This window comes from Rhinolophus sinicus, chromosome 5 (assembly GCF_057876585.1).
Source record: "Rhinolophus sinicus isolate RSI-liver-muscle chromosome 5, RSI-T2T, whole genome shotgun sequence".
Lineage (NCBI taxonomy): Eukaryota > Metazoa > Chordata > Mammalia > Chiroptera > Rhinolophidae > Rhinolophus > Rhinolophus sinicus.
Genome location: NC_142505.1, coordinates 64,617,345 through 64,635,409, shown reverse-complemented (window position 1 = coordinate 64,635,409; position 18,065 = coordinate 64,617,345). Strand labels below are relative to the sequence as shown.

Below are 18,065 nucleotides of genomic sequence, written 5' to 3'. Positions count from 1 at the left end.
GTGCAGGGGCCACATCACAAACCACAGAAGGCCATGGCCACGACACAGTTGTCTCCATACCCAGAAATACGCGAGAACTGAGCTCTTCCCTCTCAGCTCTGGAAAATGTCACCCTTGAAAGGACATCAGCAAGAACACTGGGAAAGCCCCGGTGCTCCCCACTGATTCCAAACTCTAGTCAAAAAATGCACCAAGGTGACCCATCAGTGAGGGGCAGAGCTCTCCATCCCAGTTAGTTATCAAACGCTGACCATAGAAATGTCTTCTCGTTGGCAGAACACTTGAGTGCAGCTTCTTGCTATTAAAGGGTTGTCAGTCAGTGAGAATGAAGAACTGAGACAGGAATTTCTGGTTTTGAAGGGGAACAAGGCACCTGAGACCTGTGTGAGGAAACGAGAGAAGGGTGGAGGGATGTAAGTGTGGGACACAGGCGTGGAAACTTCCGGGTCTTCTCTACTGTTAGGCCACCTCCGTTGTCCCATCCCTTGCATATTGAGAGACCCCCAGGCAAGGACCATATTGGTTTTGCCCACAGCTGTTGGGTATAGTCCTATACATAATCTCGTGTGGACACTGCAAGGGACCCTCCGCCCCATCATGCAGAGGCCACTGCCAAGAGCAAAGTATGCATATTGTGTTTCATTTTCATTTTTATAAAAAATTTCTCCAGTGATCTATTTATCAAGGTTTCATTCTTCAGTCTCCTATAAGCAGAGACTCTATTGCACACACACAAAAACCATTATTCCATGTGTATAGAATGTTGATAGATATAATACTGCCTTGTTCAGGGGTTATATTTTGGGTGTATGCCTTATCTTAAAGTCACTCTAAAATCCCAATGGATATAGAATCTGTCTTTTAAGAATCTTTTGATTCCTGATTTAGAATATATAATAGGTGCTTTATAATTATTTCCCCAGTGAGACTCTTAAGCTTTCTTGAGTACAAGAACAATGTCTAATATTTATTCATGTCCCCTGTTGGTGTTCTACACATAGTAGGTCTTGTCTTAGAGGCAGAACCGTTTTTGAACAGCAGTGTTAACGATTCAGACACTGAGCAGTGTTGCTCTTGTAACAACACGTGGCTTGGACCCAAGCCTGGCGGAAGCACATTAATGGATGCAGTGTGTCTCTGTAAGGGTTTTCCTCTGTCTCCTTTCTATTGTTTGGTACACGAACAGGCCATGTCTCTGTGGGGAAGCAGCAGACAGCTTCACTGGCTACAAATGTTATACCCACACGTGGGACACAGCCCCAGGTAATCACACGTACCAGTGAGCCGTCAGTAGGTTCTATTACGCATGAGGCTCTTTTGTCAAAGGCACTAGGTTTTCTTGGTATGTTAGACAATGGCCAACTCTGGGGTGGGTGAGTACACATTTTGGATATCTGTCTAGATGGATAGCTTTGGATTGCATTGCTTCCTAAATATTGGTTATTCCAGATTTTAGACTGCATTTTCTCTTAAACTGTGTTTTCAAATGATCACACCGTACTTGTGGACCATCATTCTTTTTTTTTTTTTTTTTTTAAAGATGTGTCGTATATTCTCACAGTTTCTTTCAAAAATATCTAAGTTTTTAAGAAGCACTCGTTAATATTTTCTGTCTCTCTCTTCTACATTTGTATTTGCTTAGCACAGACCCTCACGTGCATTTCTGTTGAAAAAAAGGAGATGGGTGCAGCAGAATTACCAGTCATGTCTTGTTCTTGGGAGGATATCATTTGTCTAATGACATAATAAATTATTTTTTTCACCCCTTGTTACTTTAGAATAACACTCGATAAACCCCCATAAAGAGTCAAAGATGAAACATGGCAATCCAGGGAAATGTTTTGGCCACCTCATCGATGCACCCAACCTTACTTAATAACTTTTCTGGGACCTGGTTTGGGGTAATCTGTCCTGTAAGAAAACCAAGATCAGTGCAGTCAGAACACATTGGGCCCCTCCCTGCTAAGATCAGATAACAACATTAAACTTTCACCCCTTTTAGTTGTTAAGATGGAATGTCCACTCATTATAAGCATAAATCCTTCGCATAACATTTTCCCGCTTGTTTTCCTCTGCTTGTAAACCTTTATTTGGTGCCTTCTCTCTTCTGTTGTGGGATTGACTTTTTAGGGCTGATGAGAAGTTTGGAGATAATTGCTCCCCTCCTCCATTCCTGTGGCTGTAACAACAACTGCCAAGTCCCTGTGCCTCTTTGATACAAAAACATTCTGAGCTGCTCGCATGTGCTGCCTGGCTCTGCCTTGTCTTAGAGGCACATCATTTTTGCACATCAGTATTAACAATTCAAACACCCTGAAATGCTAATAGCACTAGTAAGCTTTTAATTCCATGGAATTTATTGCTTGCTGTATTTCCATGAATTTATAACGCTTTGATTCTTAAGAGCCCCATTTAATCAGTTTTGCCTGGCACGGAACATAATAAACAACTTGCCGGTGAAAAAGTGCCACTTGGGGGAGGCTGCTAACAAGGAAGTTAAATGCTTCTGCCACTAGCAGTTTCTTCGCTGTATTTTTCATGAGCTGTAATGTACTTTGCTGGCTTCAGCGTGGTGGTTAAACACGGGGATGCACTGAGCCCCACTGCAACTTTCGGAGCCTCAGATTGTGCTGGGTGTCTTTGCAAAAAGCAAAGAAATCAACGCTTTTAGCCCTCCCCCCCCCCCCCCCCCCCCCCGTCTGGCTTAATAGCTTCTAATACTTTTTCATTATCTTTACCTTAATCTCTTAGCATATGATTTATGGACTGAAATGGTGAGTGATATCAGTGGGCAAAAACAATCATTAGAGGCTGTTAAGGAACATTTATTGTTTATTTGGCTGCCTGTCTATAAAAGTACACGTGATGGCCCTAATAGCAAAATATCAAATTATCAAGTGCTTTAAAGCAGAAAATGTCATTTGTTTCTCAAAACTGCACCAACTTTATATAATTGCCCTTTTAATTATCCCTAGTGGCCCATGAAATTTGCAAAATAGAGCATCAAAGGTTTGATTTACTTACATGTTGCACTTTGGTGAGATTCTTAATGAATATTGTTTAGCACTAATGCTGAGATGAAATTTGTTAATGTTTATAGTGAGGGCCTTAGAAGTGGGGAGTCTAGTAATAAAACCGAATCAACTGGGCTCCTCAGGATAGAACAACGTGGCCACAAATCTGGACCTAACATTTTGAATGTCCTTTTTATGGTGGAATTTTATTTTTAATTGTGGTATAGATGAACACACTTTAAGTTTAGTTTTGCAGTTTCTTATTTTCTGCCTGATTAAGTGATCTCATTGTTACTTTCCTAGGGCGTTTGAGGGATAATTTGTTTGCTTCCTGGCACTTTTGGATTGGGGTCAGTTGCTGCTTCAGAAAAGCAGTCTACGACATGACATTCAGAACTCCAGCTCTAAAAGCTCATCTTTTGGAGTTGGTCTTTGCAGGTGGAGACCTGTGGGCTGATCCCAGACTGAGTTTCCTGTCCTTCCTGGAGCCCACTCCGAGCTTGAGGCCTCCTGGGGCTGATTTGTGTCACCGGCCCTGGAGTTCGTGTGCACCGTCACAGGCCATTAAATGAACAACAGAAAGGCACTCTGAGTCACGGTGAGCCCAGGAGGGGTCTGCAAGGCTAGCGCTGCTACTGCAGAGTGAGCTCCATCTCCACGTTCAGTTGCCGTCCAGATTTTGGACTTCACTCTGCAGAGATGCAGCACGGGGCTGCATCTTAGGTAACAGAGAAGTGGTGATGCAGGGCGGCGATAGGAGACCCTGGGATTCGATGGTGGGCTGGTTTGCTGGGCACAGGAAGCTTTTGGTTCTCACTGACAGCTATTAAATACTCCTGGCCGGAAGGGAGACACCTGTGGAACACCACTTGTTAGGCGTCCCCGGGTTGACAGCACACCCGTGGTGACCGCCCCAGGGGTGTGGTGTGCCAACGCACATCTTCCTTGCCCGCTGATGAGAATATCATAGGGACAGAATCAGGAGAGGAACAGAAGTCTATAAGATTACATCTTTTATTTCCCCTTTATCTACCTGACTTGTCACTCGGTCGGAGGGGCTGGCACCGTGTGTCTCCAGAAAACCATGTTGGTTGTTGCCTAGTAACTTGTTCTTCTTAGACTGATGATCAGAAGATTATTTCCTCTCCGTGTCTCCCCTGGTATGGAAGGCAAGAAGATCCACTTGAATTACTGGGCTCATCATTTTTTGAGGGGTGCTTCTTTACCTTTTGCCTTTCCCAGACTTCTGGGGCATTTCCAGCAGCTTGCAATCTCTGAAATAGCATTTGGCAGCTCTCAAGCACCTCGGCATACTTAGTCTCGTGTCCTTGATGGACTGTATCTGACTTTTAGAATTCTTTTCGGCCTCCTTCATCTCGCTGATGGCAATTTAAAAGCTGAAATAATTTCACAATTATGAAATTCCAGGGAATTTTAAGCCATCTTAGCCCTGTCTACCAGAAGTGGGAACATTTGCCTGGTTTGACTCCTTTTGTCTTACATAATTACGCCCCCCACCCTCACCTATTGTCTCTTTTGCAAATTGTATCTCTGTTCTTGCTCTTAGCTACATGTCCTTGTCCTTCCTGCTATAATTAGTTGTTTTCCGCCCTACACATCAGCAAAGGCATCTACCTGTCTGACATTTCCATTCCCGTCTGCAGTGCTGCTCCCAGTTGCCGCGTAGCCCTCTGGGGCGTGGCACTTGCGTGGCCTTGGGTTCGTGCTCCCAGAGAGCTAGACATTGGTCTCTTACCTTCGGTTTTCCTTGTGAATTCTCTTAGAATACTTCTTTAAAGTTTTCTAAGATTATCTAATATTGAATCTGTTTTTCACATACCTTTGTTAAAGGAGGACTCTCAGAAGCCAGGAGAGACCTGGGCCACTTCCATTATTTCAAGGCACATGAAGTACTAATACACAATGCAAACACAAAATAGATGTATGAAGTGAGGGTATCTTGTCAACATTTATCTGAAATCATTCAGTGTTTTCACACACACCACATATAATGCAATATGAACAACATACAATGCAATACGATGGCGTGACTCACACGATTTATGCAAAACACTACTTCTGATGTGTGTAGGTGATGTGATCCAATAATGGACCTGAAGGTTAAGGTTCTTCGATGAAAGATGATGAAAGTCAATACTGTCTGTATTTCTGTATTTCTGTGACTGGAGGTTAAATTTGATTTGGAGAGAGCATTAAATGTCCAAATTTGTGATCTTTGTGGATGTGAGTCGTGGGCTAGGTGACTTGGTTACTTTCTCCCACTATTGTCACGTTTCTAGGCACCTTAAATGCTAATTTTCTTCCTTTCTTCCTCTTTTGCTTGTTCTTTTAGCTCTACATCTGTCCTTACAGCCCTAATGGATTCTTTCCTATTGTAAAAATTGAACCCACCATTTGGTGGGCTTTAGAGCCAGCGCCGTATTCTCTGTGCCTCATTGTTAGCCCACATCATTTTCTAGTCTTTCAGTCCACATGACCTCTGGCACTTTGGAACCTTGTTCTCAACTTGGGGTGCCCTCACCTGTTTCCTGAGGTGCAAAATGATCTCCTACCTTTTGATGCCTGAAATGCAACCTTCGCTTTTCACTCCCTTCCTCTTACATGATTCTGACGAGGTTTATCTTCATATATGTGTCACTTTGTAATCAGTTGCCTTTGCACTTTATCAGTTCTTTGGGTACTGGTCCAGCTGTTCATGGCTCATGCCTGTTGCTGTAAATCATCACCACAGCATTAACAAGCTCACAGGTTAACAGGGCAGTAGCTAGCCTGAGTCTGTTCCTTTTCTGACTGTTCCATGTTTTCTGTTCTATGCCTCTTTGAGAGACAGAGATAGACACAATATTTGTCGAGTCATCTGGTTGCTTAGGCATCTCTGTCTCACATCTATCTGTTTCTTCCTAAAGGAAAACCTTCTAGCTGGCACTCCAGGACTAGCGATGAGCTAATCGATGAGTGAATGTTAGCAGTGGATGCCACTGTTCTGGAAATGGATTTGCCTCAGGGCTTACTACCAAGAGAGTCACTTCTGGACTCAAAACCATCCTTTTGGTCAGTTCTTGGGTCTTCCTTGAGATCAAGGAGGCAGAATTACCCCATGTCTTTTCTTATGTCCTAGGCTTTGTCTCCTAACTGAGTTCTCATTGGTCAATTACGGGAAGTACCTATAGCACTAATACAGTTCTCCATAAATTTGACTTATTGTGTTGTTTTTGGCCAAAGTTGTAGTTGCTGTTGTTAGACCAAAGAGAAGCAGTCCAGAACTTTCCTGAGAAAGATAAGAAGGCAGAATGTGTTGTTTTCCTCTAGTCCTTGCCTACCGCCTTTAGATCCCTGGATTTGGAGCTCGTACCTCACAGAAGTGGAGCCCTCTTGCCTTGAAGCTTAGGGAGGGAGCTTCTGAGTGTGTAAGTGGTAAGGTGCGCAGTCTCTAGAGTCAGATGGACTGGGTCTTCACCCCAGCTCACCGACTTTCTCTCTGTGTGGTCTTGTGCAAGCTACTTGACCTCTCTGAGCTTCTCTTCCCTCAAGTATAAAATTGGGGAAATTGTACCCATATAAAAAAGGTACAACTTGAACGAAAATTAAATACAATCATGAATAAATAATAAAAGCAGTAAGTGCAGATTCTGGTGCTCTTACTAATAAAATATTAGTTATTTTTCATATTGTTCAGAGTACCTAATAAAGGACTATTGCATAATTCTGTACATCCAACCTAACTACAGTGTGATCAATAGCTGTTTAATGGACAGTTTTGTGCTTGGAAATCCGGAGTGATGAGAACCCTGGGAACTTCCTTGCCCACTTCTACTACAGTGTTCAGCAAACCAGCCGAGAGGAATGAGGGGCAGGTGCCAAAGCAATTAGAGATTTCAATCACTCTGTTTCCCTGAAAATAAGACCCGCTGTACAATCAGCTCTAATGCATCTTTTGGAGCAAAAATTAATGTAAGACCTGGTCTTATATACTATAATGTAATATATTATATAATATAATATAATATAATATAATATAATATAATATAATATAATATAATAAAGTATAACATATAACATAACATAACACCGGGTCTTATATTAATTTTTGCTCCAAAAGACGCTTTAGAGCTGATTGTTCGGCTAGGTCTTATTTTCGGGGAAATATGGTAGAGCCCTTCTAAGTGGCAATGTATTCAGAATTGTTAGGACTTAAGGACTGAACTAATTTCTCTGGAAGACTATTGATGGTTCTCCAATCCCAATGTCAAGATTTTATGGATCTTGCATTTCTCATCCTCATTTGACTGCATTCTGGAATTATGGCTTTTAGATTTGTTGGCAGTTTACCACAAATATTCCATGGGTCTTTTGAATTCATGTGTTTTAGAAAACGTCACTTTTGTTTGCTTTTCTTTAAGAGCAGAATAGTTTCTTCTCTGTGGAAGTCACTCCAGGGCAAGTCTCTTGGACTGTTGACTGTCCATGATAAGGCTTGATCGTGGGGGAACTAATGCAAAAATTACATTGAGAATTCAATTATCCATTGGATATATAAGCCAAAATATTTTACCCCTTAAAACTACCTCTGGATGTATAAGTCATAGTCATATGGAAATGTTCTAAGTCACTGACTGATATTTTTCTAGACAGACGCCTTCTCAGAATCTGGGCTCCCTTTGGGTGTGCTCAAGCTGGTTCTTATGAATGAGTTTTGCAGTGGATCCTGGAGAAAGGACTGAAGCCCCATCAAGCTTGTGTGTGACTAGGAGCTGGATAGGTGGAGCCGCTTTCTGTAGAAACAGAGGTAACTGTCGCTTTTCCAGAGATGATTTCTCTCTTTCAGTTGGTGTTAGGCTCCCTGATTATGTGTTCCCATAGCATCCTATGTTTTTCCCAGCACTTAAAATTACAAGTGGTTATTTCTGAAGGTATTCTTTTAGCATGTGACTATCCGCAAAGATTTCAAGTTCCTGGAGGGTCAGGGATAGTGTTCCTCTCTCTATGCCTAGCAGATCACAAAAGATCTGGCACATGGTAGGACTTGATAAACGCATTTGTGGAATATTTATTGAGTAGGAAGTGAAGCATTTTTATTTTCCACTTACTTGGAATTTCCCATGACTGGCTATATTTCAATTAGGATTGAATTTGTGTGCACGGAACAGAAACATGACTACAGTGATTAATCCAGGGGTTGGCACTCTTTTTATGAAGAGCCTGACAGTAAATGTTGTAGGTTTTTGCCGGCTATACAGTCTCTTCACAACTACCCAGCTCTGCTGTTTTCGCATGAAAGCAGCCATAGACAATGCTTAAATCAATGGGCATGGCTATGTTCCAATAAAACTTTAGACAGACACACTGCAGATTTGGCCCACAAACCACAGTTTGTAGTCCCCTGGCTCAGTCAAATGGAGGCGGACGGTAATTTGAACAAAATACGAAGTGCAGAAGTAGGCCCCCAAGGCCGGTGCAGCTGGTCCGGGAGCCCCAAGGTGGAGCTCCTTGTCACCCCACCACATTGTGCAATGATGTTTGTTCTATTAGTCAACAGGTGGCCTCTCTACCTTTAGAAATCAAAGGTGTGTTTCCAGGCAGGAAGGAGATGAAAGAGCAAAGGACGAAGATGTTTCTTCTCCAGATTTTGCTTCTTTGTAAAATAAAATATAACTTCCTGTATTTACCTTCTTATTTTTGCTCTTCCTTGCTATCCACATCTCATCGCCCAGGACCATGTTTCAGGCTACTCCCAATCACAAGAGAGCCTGAAATGACAAAAATTTGAACTACTTAAGCACTTTGCTGCCCAAATAAAATTGGGATCCTGGTGCTGATGAAGAATGGGGACTGGAGATTGGATAAGCAACTGGTGAGGTCAGCTGGGCTATAGGCGTTTTTGTTGTTGTTTTGTGGGGGTTTTGCAGAATTAAAAACCTTTTTTTTATTTTTATTTTTTCCCATCCCTTTGGCAACCATCAGGTTATTCTCTATACCTATGGATCTATTTTTGTTTTATTTTGTTTATTCATTTGTTCTTTTTTTAGGTTCCATATATAAGTGAAATCATATGGTATTCCGTTCTATATATGTACCCTCTTCTTTATCAGTTCATCTATTGATGGACACCTCGGTTGCTTCCATAGCTTGGCTATTGTAAATAGTGCACAGTGAACATAGGGGTGCATGGATCTTTTCAAATTAATGTTTTGTTTTCTTTGGATAAATACCCAGGAGTGGAATTACTGGGTCATATGGTAGTTTTACTTTTAGTCTTTTGAGCAATCTCCATATTTTCCTTAGGGGCTGCATCAATTCACAATCCCACTAGCAGAGCTCCCCTTTTCCCCTAGCAGAGGGTTCCCTTTTCTCCGTGTCTTCACCAGCAGTTTTTCTTTGTTGATTTTTTTGATGATGGCCATTCTGACGGGTGTGAGGTGATATCTGGTGGTTTTAATTTGCATTTTCCTGATGATTAGTGATGTTGAGCATATTTTCATATGTTTATTGGCCACCTGTAGGTCCTCTTTGGAGAAATATCTATTTAGGTCCTCTGCCCATCTTTGAATTGGATTGTTTGGGTTGTTTTGGTCTTTAGTTGTATGAGTTCCTTATATATTTTGGATATTAATCTCTTATTGGATGTACCATTTGCAAATGTCTCCTTTCATTAAATAGGTGGTCTTTGCATTCTGTTGATGGTTTTCTTTACTATGCAAAATCATTTTAGTTTGACATAGTCCTATTTGTTTATTTTTCTTTTATTGCCCTTCCCTGAGGACACATATCCAAAAAAAATACTGCTAAGACCAGTGTCAAACAGTTACTGCTTATATTTTCTTCTATGAGTTTTATGGTTTCAGATTTTACATTTAAGTCTTTAATCCATTTTAAGCTTGTTTTTGTATATGGTATAAAAAAGCGGTTCCGTTTCATTCTTTTTGCATGTATCTGTCCAGTTTTCCCAATACCATTTATTGAAGATACGTCTTTACCCCATGGTATATCCTTGCCCCCTTTGTTATAGATTAATTGATCATATAAGCAAGGATTTATTTCTGGGCTCTCTATTTTATTCCATTGATATATGTGTTTTTATGCAAATGTCATACTGTTGATTATTGTAACTTTGTAGTGTAGTTTGAAATCAGGGAGCATGATACCTCCACTTTGCTTTTTCTCAAGGTTTCTTTGGGGTCTTCTGTGATTCCATATAAATTTTAGGATTAGTTTTTCTAGTACTGATAAGAATGCCATTGGTATTTTAATAGGGATTGCACTGAACCTGTATATTGCTGTAGGAAGTAAGGACATTTTAACAATATTGATCCTTCTATTTCATGAACACAGTATAGCTTCCATTTATTTGTATCTTCTTGAATTTCTCCCGTGTCTTATAGTTTTCAGAGTATAGGTTTTTCACCTCTTTGGTTAAATTTATTCCTAGGTATTTTATGCTTTTTAGAGCAGTTGTAAATGGGATTGTTTTCTTAATTTTTCCTTCTGATGGTTTGTTCTTTGTGTATAGAAACGCAACAATTTCTGTGTACCGATTTTTGTATCCAGCAACTTTACTGCCTTCATTTATTAGTTCTAATAGTTTTTTGGTAGAGCTTCAGGATTTTTTTATATGGCATGTCATCTGCAAATAACGAGAGTTTTCCTTCATCCTTTCTGAATTAGATACCGTTTATATCTTGGTCTTGTGTGATTGCTGTGACTAGTGCTTCCAAGATGATGTTGAATAGAAATGGTGATAGTGGGCATGCTTGTCCTGTTCATGATCTTAGAGTAAAATCTTTCAGCTTTTCACCATCTTTTTCTTAGTTGTATTTTTATAATTTCCCCAGTTTATTTTGAAAACATCTTTTCTGACATATAGGCATATGAGTTTTAGATTACTTATCTCAAAGTACACAGAAATTACCTATAATGCCTATAAATCAAGCCCCGATGAAAGAATACTTATTACCATATCAATATTAAAGCATTCCAATGTAATATATATATATATATGTAATATATATATATATATAACTTTTTTCAACTTTTTAATTATCTTTTCCATCTAAAAGCTAATTTATATTTGCCATTGGGGTTATACATGCATCTAACAGCAGACACATTCCTCAGTCTGAGTATAAGACAAACCAGCATACATGTATCCTTCTTTCTGGATATAATTAAACTTGCAGAAGCAAAATGGCTCAAATGGGAGTAAATAAGATGACTTCCTTAGAAATAAACTGGATAGACAGAAACTAGATAGTATTAAAGGTACTAAAGATTAATTCCATAAATCTTTCCTGTCTTTTAAATATGCACGAGTGTATGTGATTGACACATCTCATCGAGGCCGTGAGTTTCTGTGGATGGGCTGCTGTTACTCAATGGGAGGTGCTGGTGCACAGAGGTAGTGCTGGGGACAGAGGGTGTTGGTCCTCAAGTCCTCCACAGACGTAGGGAAGAGGTAGAGCAGGTGACTTCCAAGTCTCACATGTTGACCTGGGCCTTAGAGTGTTGTTTTACTTCATTATGTTCTATTTGGTTTTTCTGCAATTTTGTTTATAACTAGAGCAAAATGGGAGGTTCCACTAGTCTCAGAACACATCATGTGTCCCATAAACTGTCTGAATCAAAGATATTTATTTATTCTTTAGCCAAACACAACAACTGACTTCCATCTACAGTTATTTTTTAAAATAAGAAACATTAGGTCAACTGAAGTAACAGTACTGGCCTGATCTATGGAACACTCTTACTCTTTGACACTCCTCTGAGAAATGTGGAAAGGGGGGCAGCAGTGGCAGGTGGCCAGGAGGACAGCACAACTAGCAGACCTTCCCCTCCCCCGAGACGGCTCTGCAGCACTACTGGTAGACTATTTCAAAGCTAGAGTCATTCCCATGATAGGGGTCTTCAATAATACGTTGTTTTTGTGGATCACAGCTCCCAAGTAGTTCAAGTATAGCTTTGCTGTTTTTAGCTTGATTCCTTTTTCTAGTCAAATCTCTCAGGTTGCTTTCGTCCATACACAGTATATAATCAAATGTGGCAACACCTTCTTTACCTGCGGGGACAATGTGATTCATGAGAGTACCATGCTATGATACTTGAAGCAGTTAAGCCCTGGGTAATCAGGAGGGTTTCCTATTCCATACGTGCATGTCACTGCACTGTCTAGCCAATTATGTGAAACATTTTGATCAGTTACAAGTTTTCTGGAAACTACTTCTGCAATGGGTGATCCACAGATGTTACCTGGACACGCCAACAGCCCTGACTTGGGCACCTGCTGGGCCATCTTCCCACGCAAGCACACTGGCGTCCACTGACTACCTGGTATCGTTTCTGGTGTAGCGCATGCGTACTGAGAGCGTGCAGTCGTGCACGGGGTCTTGAGCCTGTGCCGTCAGGCTTCGGATTTGGAGGCAGTGCAAAATTCCCTGGAGAGCCAGGGGGAGGTCACGGGGAGTGAACAGAGTGGGGGCGGGCCTTCAGCCTTTCACCATTGAATATAGATACTAGCTGTGCTGTGCTGTAGTTTTGAAACCTTCCCCAGATTCCGCCTCTCCCATCAACTACCTTCTATTCAGTGTTTAAGCATAAGAGGGACTGGTTGATCACCTGTTTAGCAGGTTCAAATTTCAACTCTTCTACTCACTGTTTCTATGATCTTGAGCTCAGTTTTCTCAACTTTAAAATGGAAAATGAGTAGTACTTACTCTGCAGCTGAGAGGGGTAAGTGTGAGAAGCTATGTGAAGCATTTAGCACTGTGCCAGCACATGGTAAACGCTCAATAAATGGTGCCTGTCATCATTATGACTGTGAACGCATAAGTCATGTTTTTATGTATAGTTCTTTCTAACACAGACATATTTATATTTAAAAAACAGAAGAAAACAAAAGAGTAATGGATATAAGCTTTCTGATTGACTACTACACAGTATGAGGAAGGATTGGGGTGGGGGTGTGGAGGGGGTAGGGGTGGTGGGGTGGTGGTGGGGGGGGTGTCTTGTCATAGGCATTGCACAAGATTGTGAGCTTTAAAGCGCAGTCCCCAGGCATGATTGGACAGCAAAGTTTGCAATAAACAGCAATAGACCAATAAAAACCCAATTCCCCAAATCCTAACTAGGGTTACATCCTCTCAGCAGCTATTGAAATTTCCAGCTTTCCTGGCATAGCATAGACAAGGTTTTGTTGTTTTATTTTAGTTTTTAAACATTTTTAAATTCCTCTGGGCTGGTATTTCACAGGATGGTAGTCTGACTCTGTCAAGAGCTGAGTCCCTCAGTGCTGTGTACACAGCAGAAAACCTGATGCTTATCTCCCTGCACCCTGACCCCTTCTGTCCAGTGCAAGTACGGACAGAAGTGTTCTGAACAGAATGGGGTGAGCGGTGGGGGTGGGCTGGGGAAAACTCTCACTGAGCGCTCCTCCTCCCTGAGATAGGCCTGCTTTTAAATGAATCACTTGGGGTTTCCTTAATTTCTTCTGCCACTGTGTGAGAAGTCCTTTTCAGGTATATGGGCGGGTTTTGCATTTGCTTTACAAGGGCTAGCCATTTTGCAAATGGAGTTCGGAGGCCACCCAAAGAATCATTAATGAAGCATCTTTGTAGTAGCTCAGGATTTACTAGGTCAGATCAGCAAAGGAGAACCTTATTGAGAGAACACTTGGAAGTTTTATTTCTAAAACCAGTCACAATACTAGAGTAACCACCCAAGCGTCATTTTTAAAAAGGAAAAGCAAGCCTCAAATTATCAGAGCCCCAGCGGAAATCTCTTCTCCGAATCCATTACGCAGGAGATGAGCTGGGTAAATACCGGGGACTCTCCCATTTAGACTCTGACCCTCACTCAGCAATGGGAGTGATTTGTTTCCCACATTGGTTCCCTGCCCACCTTTTTGCGAACCTTTTAATTTAAAAGAGACAGTGATTAATGATGCTTTTGATCTGCTGACTTTTTTTTCTTTTAAAGGGCAACCTCTTTCTTTCTACATAAATTTGATGTTGGAGGTAAACCACGAGTATAAAAATTATATTGCTTATTTATTTCTGGGTGTGTTAGGCATATCCTAACCCTCTTTCCCCAACCCCAAAGTTACAGTGAGGCTGGGCTCATATATTTTTTGTAGTCTTAGAATTCAGTGTCTGATGTGTGGTAGGGAGTTGACAAATGTTTGTTGAGTGAACAAATAGATGAATGAATTAATAAATGATACTTAATAATCAGGACTTGTGTGAAGGGCAGTTCCAAAAGTGTATTTCCACATAACTTGTGTGGAAATTCTTATTGAGAAATGAATATTCCATAGGCTATGCAGTTGGACTTTGTTTTGAACCTGTGACGATCCAAATAAGAGTAATTCACAATGGAAAATCTTTCTGCCTACATCCCCTTGATAATTAACATTAGTGTTTCTTGTCTGGGCAGGAGATCAAACTACCAAGAGATAGAGTCATTTTGAAATCTGTGACTATTTTTGCAGTCATCCTAGACTACTTAGTAACATACTTTAGTCTGCAGAGCTTGTAACCTGTCTTGCTAGTCTGTGCTTCTTTAATAGCGAGTACGTAGGTGTCAATATCTAAGAAGCGGAAAAAATATCATGTTAACCACAATATTACATCAGATCTTAGCAAATATAGATTCTGTTACAATACTTGGGTCTGGTCTGATTTTTTTTTCTGTGATTTACCATTTTGTTCATTTTTGTTTTCCTAATTAAATATGTCCAAGGACAAGAATTGATCTTAGTTCCATATTGCAGAACTGGAAATTAAAGTTTGAAAAAAACTCAGATTTTTTTACTAATGTGTTTTATATTGTGTTGAGGACCTAGTGATAATTTACTAAAAGTGGCATTATTTATGTAGATTTATTAAATATAGAACACAGTCTAAAACTTAATGCGCCGCGAGACAATTACCTTGACTGTACGGCAGCTTTGCAAGGGACCTGCATTACTTCAAAAGGTATAAATGATAGGTTGTGTAATACCTTGCCTTATTATCTTGAACTGTATTTATTATAAGGGGCTCTTTCTGTTTTACCTTAATGTGCCTCGGGGAACTCTTGCTTAGCTTAAAAGGACACCCAAAAGAAGGAAATGCAGTTAATGGTTTAACAAATTTGAAACTTTATTACCAATTTGCACTTAGGGGAAAGGCAGATGGTGATGTACCTAAATTCTATTTCAGGTTTTGCTCCTAACTTCTGGTGTCCTCTATTGGTTAATAAATGGAAAGGTGGAGGACTGGTTACAGTGGCTCCTTTAAGGTCTTTTCCCGTCTCTCGCAGAGAGGTGACCACCTGGAAACAGTGACAGTGCCGTATCTTCAGCACACCATCCTTGATTTGCTCTGTACAACTGCCCACTTCATTCATTCTCTGTGATGCATTCTGATATGTGAGGGGCAGATTCCATTTTAACTTTAAGGTGACCCAGAGATGCTACTCAGTGTCAGGTTCCTACATTAAGGGGCATCCTTGTTTATATTTTCAATGTGGAAATAAAGGAAATCAACTGAATTATACATTTTGATTCTGGAGATATTTTTTCGTCCTTCCTAACCATCCATGTAAGTCATGCCCACATCTTTTGTCATATTTTAATTATTTTTGCCATGGGCTTGTGCTCTTTTACTTTCCTTTGAGTTTTAATCTAATTTCCATATTCATAATGGGTTAAAAACATTGGTCCAAATATGAAACAGGAATACCATATTTTGCCGTGTATAATGTGTTCCTGTGTATAATGCACACCCATGTTTTCAGCCCAAACTTTCAGGGAAAAACATCTTTCGTTTTAATTTTTTAATTCAAATTTTTAATTGTTTACATTTAGGTACTTTTTTAATAAAGGAATTTTAGCATCTATTTTTTAACATATTATGTTACAAGTATTTTTATGTAACAAGTAATTATAAAACACAAGAACAGCTACTATGTATAAGAAATTTTATGTACCGGTTACGACTCTTACGCATCATAAAGGGGCCAAGAACTCTTCGTCATTGCAAGTTCAACAAAACTGATTAATGTATTCCAGTGTATTATTTTCATATGGATATCATTATTAATTTCTAGAGTTACACTTTTAAATCATAAGCATAAATAAAAGAATTAAAAAACATTTATATGAGGTTGGACAATTATGTTCACGAACTCATTCTAGAAAAAGTGCTACATACCTCATTGGTGAAATCACTACGCTCACCTTCAAAGTACTCCCCTTGGGAAGCTATGCACCGATGCCAGCGCCTAGTCCATCCTTCAAAGCAACTTTGGAACTCTTTTTCTGGAATGGCCATCAGAGCTGTCATCATTTTACCCTTGATGTCCTGAATGTCAACAAAAAGTCTTCCTTTCACTATTTCCTTTGTCTGTGGCTAAAGAAAGAGTCATTGGGGGCCAGATCAGGTGAGTAGGGAGGGAGTTCCAAAACAGTTATTTGTTTACTGGCTAAAAACTCCCTCACAGACAGTGCCTTGTGAGCTGGTGCATTGTCCTGATGTAAGAGCCATGGATTGTTGGCGAAAAGTTCAGGTCGTTTTCGTCTAACTTTTTCACGCAGCCTTTTCAGCACTTCCAAATAGTAAACTTGGTTAACTGTGTGTCCAGTTGGTACAAATTCCTAATGAATCATCCCTCTGATATCAAAAAAGGTTAGCAACATTGTTACAAGTTCTCAAATGTAATTGTCAGACCTCGTATAGATACAGAATTAGTACTACCCATGTATAATGTGCATCCTTATTTTTTCCTCACAAATTTGGGCAAAAAAGTGCGTATTGTACACGGCAAAATATGGTAATTAGAATTACTGTAATATTTAAGAATGTATAAATGCTTAACAGACTTTATCCCAAAGTGTAAAACACAAACATGTATACCAGTTGACAAAAATGAACCATCACATAACTTCATGGACAAAATGTGGCCAAAAGGGCATTCTGCCTAAAACAGCAACAACAAAGCATGGTGTGCCAATTCCTTCTCTGCATCCCTTCTCTTCTCTGTATATGTTAGAAAGTGTCCTTAGTTTCCTGCTTCTTCTTCCTCACTGGGTTTCCCACTTTCCCTACGTAATTGGGAGGCATCCTGAGCCTCCAACAGGATTCCCTCTCCCGGTGTCTCTAAGTTGCTTACCTGTGGGGGTGCCTAGGCTCCCTTGTCCTAGGGGATGTGGGACATAACTAGCATGCTGAGTCAGCAGAGCAAAGCACTCGCCATGGTATTTTTTGGTTAATCTGTAGCTCTTAGTGATGGGTGCCTTCTTATATGTATATGTACATACATGTTGTTAATTTGTAGGCATTTTTGTTTTATCGTAATGTGATTTCTATTAGTTTTTCTTCATACTAGTGTTCATCCACAAACCACCTAGTCCATCTGTAGAATATTGGCAGTTGACTGGAGTCAGCCCCTTCTTCCAGATGCTGTGGGTTGTTTTCTTCCAACATAAGGATCTTTGAACTGGGAACTTAGTCATTTGGGACCCTGGGACTCATTCTTCACTATCCTTGGTAGATAATAATAAGAAAAACAAAAGGAATCATAGCAGGTAACATTCATGAAGCATTTTGTGTGCCAGGAGCCATTCTGAATCCTTTATGTATATCTTAGCTTTTTAGTCCTTCTAACAATCTTACATATTGCTGTTGGTCCCATTTCTACTGGGGGTGCCAAAAAAATGTACACATTTTAAGAGATGTTATCTATGTATTGCTTTTCGAAGTTGAATTGAATTACGGTAGCAATGTGTAATATGACGTTTGCTCAAAAGATGGCATTAATCAAATGAATACTAGCGTCATTCATTGTATTACAATGTTAATGCACTTTTTACCTTTCTTAAAATGTGTATACATATTTTTACCACCCTTTGTAGATAATAAAACTAAGACACAGAAGGTGACGTAACCTCTGCAAGGTCACACAGTGGTGTAGTCTTAAGCCTGGGCTCTTCTGGTTTCTACTGTAAGGCTTTGAATGACATACTAACTCACGCGTAAGGCAGCTCACCCTGTGCTTAGGGTT

The 18,065-nt window shown here is 40.2% G+C and overlaps 1 protein-coding gene and 1 pseudogene across 7 annotated transcripts in view; one reads left to right on the top strand and one right to left on the bottom strand.

The window, feature by feature from the left end:
* The window catches only part of FOXP1 (forkhead box P1), a 579,583-nt gene that overhangs the window by 283,982 nt on the left and 277,536 nt on the right, over positions 1-18,065 (top strand). For 2 of the 7 annotated variants that reach the window (XM_019746869.3, XM_074313284.2), the window contains exon 3: positions 3,453-3,612. The exons of the other annotated variants lie outside the window; for them this stretch is intronic. The gene's annotated coding sequence lies outside the window, so the exon portion shown is untranslated. The remainder of the gene's footprint in view (positions 1-3,452; positions 3,613-18,065) is intronic. 7 annotated transcript variants of the gene reach the window in all.
* Positions 11,513-12,480, bottom strand: LOC109455356 (low molecular weight phosphotyrosine protein phosphatase pseudogene; annotated as a pseudogene).